The sequence below is a fragment of the Chelonoidis abingdonii genome, unplaced genomic scaffold, assembly GCF_003597395.2.
Source record: "Chelonoidis abingdonii isolate Lonesome George unplaced genomic scaffold, CheloAbing_2.0 scaffold1264, whole genome shotgun sequence".
In the NCBI taxonomy this organism is placed as follows: domain Eukaryota; kingdom Metazoa; phylum Chordata; order Testudines; family Testudinidae; genus Chelonoidis; species Chelonoidis abingdonii.
This window is the reverse complement of record NW_027425525.1, coordinates 6,555-15,615: the sequence shown is the minus strand read 5'-3', so window position 1 is coordinate 15,615 and position 9,061 is coordinate 6,555. Positions and strand designations below refer to the sequence as shown.

General features: G+C 39.5%; 1 long non-coding RNA gene across 1 annotated transcript; it reads right to left on the bottom strand.

The window, feature by feature from the left end:
* Window positions 1-156: 156 nt before the first annotated feature.
* On the bottom strand, window positions 157-6,104 carry LOC142046069 (uncharacterized). The gene is made up of 3 exons (XR_012654980.1): window positions 5,977-6,104; window positions 5,181-5,257; window positions 157-596 (listed from the first exon to the last, which is right to left on the bottom strand). It is a non-coding gene; the product is annotated as an uncharacterized LOC142046069 (long non-coding RNA).
* Between the last annotated feature and the right edge of the window lie 2,957 nt (window positions 6,105-9,061).

Here is a 9,061-nt window from a genome sequence, read left to right as displayed (position 1 = left end):
GGGGGGGGGGATCGGCCTTCAGCTGTTTTCTTTGGAGTAATATGGCCCTCGCCGCTTTATGAGTTGTGCAGGCCTGATTTAAATGTTTTATGAGATTATAAGTAGTAGTTTAGGTCTTAACATACTTCATGTTAAACTCAGATTTTGTTTTAAACCAAAAGAGAAAATTTAAACAACAAAATCAAAAATTTTCAAAAAAGGTATTGCTTTTTATTCACCTTGAAAGCTGCAGAGAAGTCCAGCAGAATTAGAATGAATGTCTGCCCTTTATCCATCAACAGCAAGAAATCTGGTACATTCATTCTTGTTATGAATCATCCATTTGCGCCACTAGTTCGATTTCCATTCCATGCCCTGAATCCAGCTTATGTCAGGCTAGGATATTGGCTTCACTAAGGTGAATCTGAAGGCAGCTTTTTGCTATCTTCTCTGACATTGCTCAGATATGGAAGGTTTGACACAAGGCAACAGTTAGGTCCAGTGTCTCCAGGTGAGTTTCAACTTGTAGGTCAGACTATATATTATGTATTTCAAGATGAAAGGGAAGATCCTTCTCTGCATGAGGCAATGGATATTTCAGTCAAGAAAGCTCTTTTCTACTCATAGAAAAAGGTCAAGAGAAACAGAAATCTCCACTTATTCTTGACTTTAAGCTCCCAAGTAGCTTTTTATGATAGGTATTACCAAAGAGAATACATAATTTAAATAAAACAAAAAAAAATTAACAAACTTTCTTTTTCTTCTGTATTTTTGATAAATTATACCTGATATAAAAATGGACTAAATAAAGAACACCCATACCATGAGAATAACCAGACTGTAACAAGCCTTGCTTTCCCAGATATATCTCCTGTAAGAGAAAATAAACTAAGCTGTAATTTCCCTAACAAATATCTTTTCATTTGCCAGAGGATGTTGATTCAGTTTAACAGCACAACAGAGGCCACAAATCACACAGATATGCCATCTGCCAGGTGACTTTTACTTGAATGATTTGACCACCACACTAGACTTCTCACAAGTCCATACAACAGGTTATCAGTAAAGAGGTTATTTTAAGAGTTTTCATTGAGGACAACAAATAATTAGTCAAGTCTACCATAGTCAAAAAAAAAAGTGAGACCTAGACCTATAAAGAAATGGAGCACAAAATGCAAGAAAGAAAGGAGCTGAGGAGAGAATGGGACAGGCTGGCAAAAACAAGATGTCATTTAGGAAGTATGAAAAATGCAAGAGAGAAGAAAAAACAACGGAAAAGCAGTGCTTAATTTTAGGCTGGCAATTGGTAGCTGAAACTAACTATTCCTTCAATCTAATTTTAATTAATGCTGATTATTAACTGGATTAATGGGACTGAAAAGACTAATAGAAATTGAAAAATAACGCCTGCCCCCACCTATCTGAAAGGCTATACTGTTGGGATGAGTTAAGGGAAAAGGAAAGATCCCCAGACAGACACACCTACTGGCAATAGTTACAAAACAACAGTCATATAGTGGTACAATAATGAAAAGCAAATTACTGCAGAACAGTAGTTCCATATTGTTAGATCTACCATGGAAGTAAATATACTGCAAAATTGGTCACAATCTTTTCAAAGATTTTTCCTATTTATATAAAGCTCAGATTACTATGAATCCCTGACATAATGACCCTCTGGAAACCAGGACACTCTATACAGTAGGTACAGATTGGCAAAAGGAGAGTTTTTAAAAAGTGCAAGCCTAAATGTCATTAAAAATGCACAAAAACAGTTTTCTGCATGTCAGGAATACAAAGAGGCCAGCTGGTACCCCACAAGGCTTAAAATTATGCTGGTACATTCATTCTTGTTATATATAATTAATTTTAAAACAGATGTATATCAGAAGTTGTCTGTTTAAAGCAAACTCCACCCGCACACGTGATTTACAAAGCTGCAGGTAATGTCTTCAAAATGGAAACAGTTCAGGTGTTATAAGAAGTGAGATATGAACTTCTGGTCTCCCACTCAGCACAGGGAGTTTTTCACGAGGCTAACAGGGTATCTGATGAAGAATTCTGTTTCTCTTGCTCAAGCAGAGGGAGGGGAGCGGAGCGGATCACCAAAAATAGTTGTTGTTTGTTTTTCTCTGTATCTATTCATTTTTCCTCAAACCACCATGACAAATTCTATTAGTGCTCAAAGTTTATATTCTAGTGTTTTGATCTTTATGTTTTCAATCAGGTTTAAAACTCCAGTTCAAACTGAACTCTAACACAACCATAATGTACAGTCAGATTGTTTATAACTATTGTGATAAACTGAGGCTATATCTGTACAACTTAAGAATTCTGATTTGATATTGTGAAATTGTATTATGAAAATCTACTGTGTCACGAGTGCCTACATACATGTGGGTCCAGCACGGCTGACAAGTCCTGTAATGTGTATGAAACAGATACTATAGAAGGAGCTTGGGATTTAGGGTATATCTGCCCTGCACAGGACTATTCTTTAATCTCACTCCCACTACTTCTGCTATTATGGCAGCAGGTCCTGCAGGACCCCAGTCCCACTACAGGGCTCTACACTAGTCCTGGACAGGGCTCTAGCTGGGAATATGCCTCCAATTCTGGGTAGACAGACTTGCACTAACTCTTCTCTAGCTAGTGGGCTAGAGATATCAGTGTGGACATAGCAGCATGGGTGGTGACTCAGGCTAGGACACCCGAGCTCAGACCCAGAGGGTCAGGTGGGCTTGGACTTAGGCAGCTAGCCCGAGCCGCTGGCCTTGTTACAATATCCACATTGCTATTTTTAGAATGCTAACTCAGAGCTAATGTGAGGCTATCTGCTTGTTTTGGGATCCATGTCTCAGCTGCAGTGCAGCCATAATGCAAGTGACCCTGTTCAGGTGAACACATCTGGGACAGCGGATGTGCTACATCCTTAGAAAAATCAGTTTACTTGATTCCTTTGAAAGAAGAGCAGAAGACAGGAGCAGTGGAAACTTACCAGGTGTAGAACAAAGGAGGCCGGGTGACCAGAAAGGGTTTCAGATAAAGAAATGTACAGGAACAGGGGTCAGAAAGAAGAGTGGAGAAGGAAAAAGCAAGGTCACTGAAGCTGGGAATGGACTTCATGAAGGAGAGGGACCAGTTAGCACACAACAGCTTGCATGAGCTGACGACACCTAGCCTGCCTGCCTTCCAAAACCCAGATGTTGCCCAAGGACTGACAAAGGAAGGGTGAGATAGAAAGTGAGGGATATTGTTATTTCAGGTGTTTATTATTTTGTATGATCTGTACTCACATGTGCTCTAAGTATAAAAGAGCAAAAAGGTGTTAAACTCTGAACAAAGTGTGTCTCTGTACATTAACTGCTTCACAAACATTGCATTCCCTAGACAGTTAAATTGCAAACCAGAAGTGTCACACCTTTGGGGCAGAAATCTGGGAGAGGGGTATTGTCATAAGCATAATTCCTAATTCTGAACCTTAGAGTCCAAAATGTGGGTGCCTGCATGAAACCTCCAAGCTTAATTACCAGCTTGGATCTGATAGCGCTGCCACCAGCCACAAATTTCCAGTGTTTGGCTCACTCTGGTCTCCCCAAAACCTTCCCTGGGGGACCCCAGACTCCAGATGCCCTGAGTCTACACAAGGGAAATAACCCCTTCCCCTTGTCTTCTCTTTACTTCCTCCCAGGCTTCCCCTCCGCGTGGGTATCCTGGAAGATTACTGTACTTAAACTCCTTGAATTACAAAACAGAGAGGGCAATTTACCTTCCCCCCTCTTTCTTTTCCCCTCCCAGTCTTCCCTAGAGAGACTGTAATCCTGGCACAGGGATTCTATCCCCTAGAGCCTCACTTAGAAAAGAGATCCACACAGGTTTTAAAAAAGAAAAGCTTTATATAAAAAGAAAGAAAAGACATAAAAATGCTCTCCTGTATCAAAGATAACAATATACAGGGTCAATTGCTTAAAAGAAAAATATGAATAAACAGCCTTATTCAAAAGAAATACAATTTAAAACATTCCAGCAACACACACATGTAAATACAAAAAACAATAAAGCCTATTTGGTTTTTTTTCTTCTTTACCTTCTTTTTAGGCCGGGTGTGCCTTGCTATTTCGATTCTGTTGGTATTAGTGCATATTTGATATTATTCAGTTTCTAGTGCTTATACATCTAGCGTGTTTTCATCTCTCACGTGATCTTTACATGATCGGTAATCTTTTTATGTGATCTCGTTATTTCGTTTACCCACCATTATGTTACGTTCGGGACGGTGGGGCGTGCTTGCTACTCTAGGTGCTTGCCGAGTTATGTAGCCGATCAATCAGTGCGAGGCAGATAGGTCGTTTGGGGTCGTTTGTCCTTCTACACAGGGATTCGGCGCCGTGTCATCCGCGGCCGATTGGTGATAACACGTTGCGCTGCGTATCTTGGCTTGCTTTTACCTCGTGGTAGTTCTATAGCTAATCTGCGCAGGTAGGAGCTATTGTCTCCAGTCTAACTGTCTACTTTAACAGGGGCTCTTGGTGTAGTTTGTAAACTTGCATGTTACTCCCTTGGTTCTGATGTGGGTGTGGTATCATCTTTGTATCCACCAAACTTGGTAAAGCTGAAGCAATGTAGAATCTGGAGATAGATGATGCACTCTCATAGTACCATGAGACAGACAAAGAGGCTCAGACCTCCACAATAGCATTCCCTCCCTGAGCTTTGAAAAATCTGTTTCTGATTTGGGTCGCTCTTGGTCATTGGTGTCTTGGTTTCCCTTTGTTAACCTCTTTACAGCGTTGAAAGAACAAGCATGTAACCCTTAAGCTATCTGTTCTATGAACAGGTATATCTTTTGGAGTAACACATCGGCCGGCTAGTTCCTGGAGTATTAATGTGCCTCATCTCGTGAAGCGCTGGGCGATTTAGCTGAGCTGCAGGGAGCCATCCCATTTTTTCCGATAGAAGCAGTTAAGTAGACTAGGTCAGCAACGACAGCCAGAAAATATGTGCCAGACGCAAGGAAGGAATCAGTTGCTGGCTAGTCTGGCTGAGCTTCTTAGGAAGCATGAAACCCACCCACGGTGATCCAGTCGGCAGCAAACGCAGAGCATGCATTGTCTCCTCACTAGCAGTTATAAGGTAAGGGAGCCTGCTCACTAGATGTTTGATAGATATTATATTACAGAAATTGTTGATAGATTTCTTACCTCAAAAGTCCACCCTTCTCTCCGTTGTCTCCATCCAACAACATCTTTGTCTCCTTGTAAACCTTCCCTACTTCCAGCTGCAATGGGGAGACATTAAATCTCAATCCTGTTGCAGCGCGTGGTTTAAAGCCTATTCCAATCCCAATGGCCTTTATTAAGCTTTCCTTTAGTGCCTAAAATGCAGAATATGACATATGTTTTAATCCACATTTGTGCTCTTTATATGGGCTAATCTGTTACCTACACACCAACAATTACATGTAGCCTATCACTCAATCTAGACTGAAAGGTCATCTGCTTGAGCAGAAACACTGTGGGTCAAATAAATTCTATTCTTAGACAAGTCATGTCAGAGATTATTTCAGATTTATGTTGGTGTAATATACTAAGCGGCAGAGAATCACATCCCACAGACAGTTTTTTACTCAGCTGTAGGAACAGTACAAATCCATGGTGCTGTAATGCATATGTATAATACAAATGACCTACAATTCTGAAATTATCTCAAGGGGCTAGGATTGTGTCCTCTCTGGCATGTGTGAACCAGGGAACTTCTCCATCGTACTTTCATGTATGCATAAGGCCAGCCACAGTCCTTCCTAACAATTGCAGCTGCAGTACAGACCATCTTGGCACACCTACAGATATCCTGAGGCACCAAGGATGTAATCTAATGATAATTGTATGTGTGTGTGCAGCTAATGAAGTTTTACATCATAACATTATGTACTGCTTTGATAAAGTGTGTTATCTGAGAGATTATACTTTGTGTTTTTAAAAAAGAAAAATATATTACCCAGTGCCTAGAAAACATATCTAGCTGAATCCACTCATTATTCATGGACTTGATTACGCTCCATTCTGCCTCTGTAAACTGTCGTTTCATAATGCGAAAGAAATCCGGAACTGAATCACTACCTGTAAAATCAGAAATATTTACAAATAAATATTTTAATACAAAAATAGTTATAAGCAAATGAATTGCCTTATATTAGCCAAGAAAAAACTCACAGTACAACATATTATTTATTAGGAAAAAATATTTCTGAACTAAGCTGCTTTGAAAATCTCAAAACTAAACAAGACTACAAATGCAGCTGTAGTCAATACAAAGAAATGTAAATATAGCCAACATATTAAAAGTGTACAGATGTTGATCAAAGCCTATCATGACAAATTATACATTTTAAGCAAAGTAAAAGAGCAAAAAAAGTCTTCATTTAGCTAAAGTTGTAATTTTAAAACATGTACAGTTGAGGAATAAAGCCATAAAAAAAAATACCACCCCTTCAGCATAGTCTAAAGTGACAGCATCTAATCATTTTGTTGACCCTGTCACTAGTCACCTGTGAAAATAGTCAACACAGGCACGCAGCTATCTATATTTGATTGCTTAATACAATATTATTAAATCAATATGCCATTACTATTTTCTCTATCTACCAATCACTGTACTAAAATGAGATTGTCTGTCTGAATCATCTGAAGTCCAGGGATGCTGTATAGTAGCTGACCGGCAACTATACACTTATTTTTCAGATGTGCATTCACCTGCACTCAGCATATGATCTGCGTTATCATTGTATGGTGTAGCTCAGTAATCATAAAATATGCAAATACTGTACTCAGACTGGCTGAGACCCATTATTCCAAATTCTCATTAAATCTAAACATTTAAATGGAATGAGAAGGGACAGGGAAAGAGGACTACGAGGGAAAGTGGTGGGGGGGCAGGAGTAAGTCTTGCTTAAAGGGCAACAAACGTGTGTTGGCGTGGTAGGATTCAGAAGTTGGTATCACCATGTATGTCTCCGAATGAGCAGGATGATTTATAGTAGCCAGAACACTGTGAGCATGTTGCAGTATAACAGCAACTTGAAGGCGTTCTCTGCTAACCTGATATCAATTTTAACTTAGGCCTTCTGCATCAGAGTTTAATAAGTCCAGGACACAGTTATTGGAGCATAAACAAGAAGCCTCTTCAAGTTAACATTTAAATAGTCAAGCATGAAGGTGAAAAAGTATTTTACATGTATTTAAAATTATAAAAGCCTTCATTTAAAGATCAGTGCAGCTGTAGATTTCTCCAGTGTCTGAAATACTTTCCTCTACACTCCAGTCTCAATTTTACTTTGCAGTAAGATGCTGCAGAATGTGCAGTTCTGTTTAGGGCCCTACCAAATTCATGGTCCATTTTGGTCAATTTTACAGTCATAGGATTTTAAAAATTGTGAATTTCATGATTTCAGATATTGTAAATCTTAAATTTAACGGTGTTGTAATTGTAGGGGTCCTGATCCAAAAAGGAGCTGGAGGGGGTGGGGGGTCATCTCACAAGGTTATTGTAGAGGGTGGTTGCAGCCTTCAGAGCTGGGCTCGTAGTCAGCAGCTGCCATTCTTTGGCTGTCCAGCTCTGAAGGTAGCAGCGCAGAATCAAGGTGGGGCAATGTATGGTATTGATACCTTTACTTCTGTGGTACCACTGGTGAGGTGCTGCCTTCAGACAAGGCATCCAGCCAACAGCTACCAATGTCCAGCCGCCCAGCTCTAAAGGCAGCAAAGAAGTAAGGGTGCCAATACTTGATTCCCCTAAACCTTGCGACCCTCCTGTAACTCTTTTGGCTCAAGACCTCCAGTTTTAGAAATGCTGATCTCCCCATGAAATCAGTACAGTATAGGGTAAAAGCACACAAAAGATGAGATTTCATGGTGGGCAGAGGGGGGACCACATTTCACTGTCTGTAACACGTTTTTCATAGACGTGAATTTGGTAGGGCCCTAGTTATATTCGTTAACAGCACTTCAGTGATATGTTGTAAGCAATGGACATCACAGCATGGTTAGCTACACAGCCATGACAGGTATTATTAATCCGCATAACGAAGCAATCTGCCCATTAGGTCTTAGAGATGAGTAAATGGACATGACAGAATGCAATCTATTTACTTTAGCAGGGATAATCCAAATCTAGATACCTTCAACATGTAGAATTTTCTGTATTTTGACAAGTTGTTGTATTTTTTAAATACACTTTTATTTTAGCCTCATTTCTGGGGTTTTCTTTTGCCACTAATAAATACTAGTGAATTATCATAATGTTTTCACTAATTTGTATTAAATTAATACGGCTAAAGTATACCTCGCACTAAAACACACATTTAGGTTTTCTAACCTGTTATTTTGCTTTCCATTTTAGCAAGAACCAAATTATTAGTTGCAAAATGTCTTTCATGAGTGTGATATTTTGGATGGGAGGTGATAATGGCAGCCCTAACCAGGTTCAAAAATAGATTATAGCTAAGCAAAAGTGTTCTCTGACAGCGAACTAGATAGAAGTTGCAATAACCAACTGATGGAATGATCCGGAACAACCCAAGGAGGCCAGAAGTCCTGATCTTACTGTGAGGGGTGAAGTGCTGTTAAAACTGGCGGCATGCCATACTAACAGAAAAATTAATATGCTGGTGAATATAATGTAGATCAGATAATGTATTCTCAATTAAAAATAAACAAACAAACAAACAATAATAATAATAATAATACAGACTAACTCTTAAGGAAAGACTGTCTTATGGACAGTTGCCCTGGATTTGAGAGGTGTGTATACCCCAGAATGTGATCAAGCTAATTGCAACCATATTATGTGCATTCAGTCGCTCTGAAGTAATGAAATAGAACACCACATACTTAAGGGTTAATTTGGAGACAGGCTTTTAGAAGCAAGGTCAAAACTAGCTACAGTTTCTGCTACTCAGAACAGCAGGAGGGGACAAACAAGTAAACAAGTGGGACTAAAAACCTTGGTAGTTGGAAAACTTTGAGTCTAGACATCTCTGATATTAAGTTTATGGAAAGTTAGAAAAGTGATGATATAGTAGGGA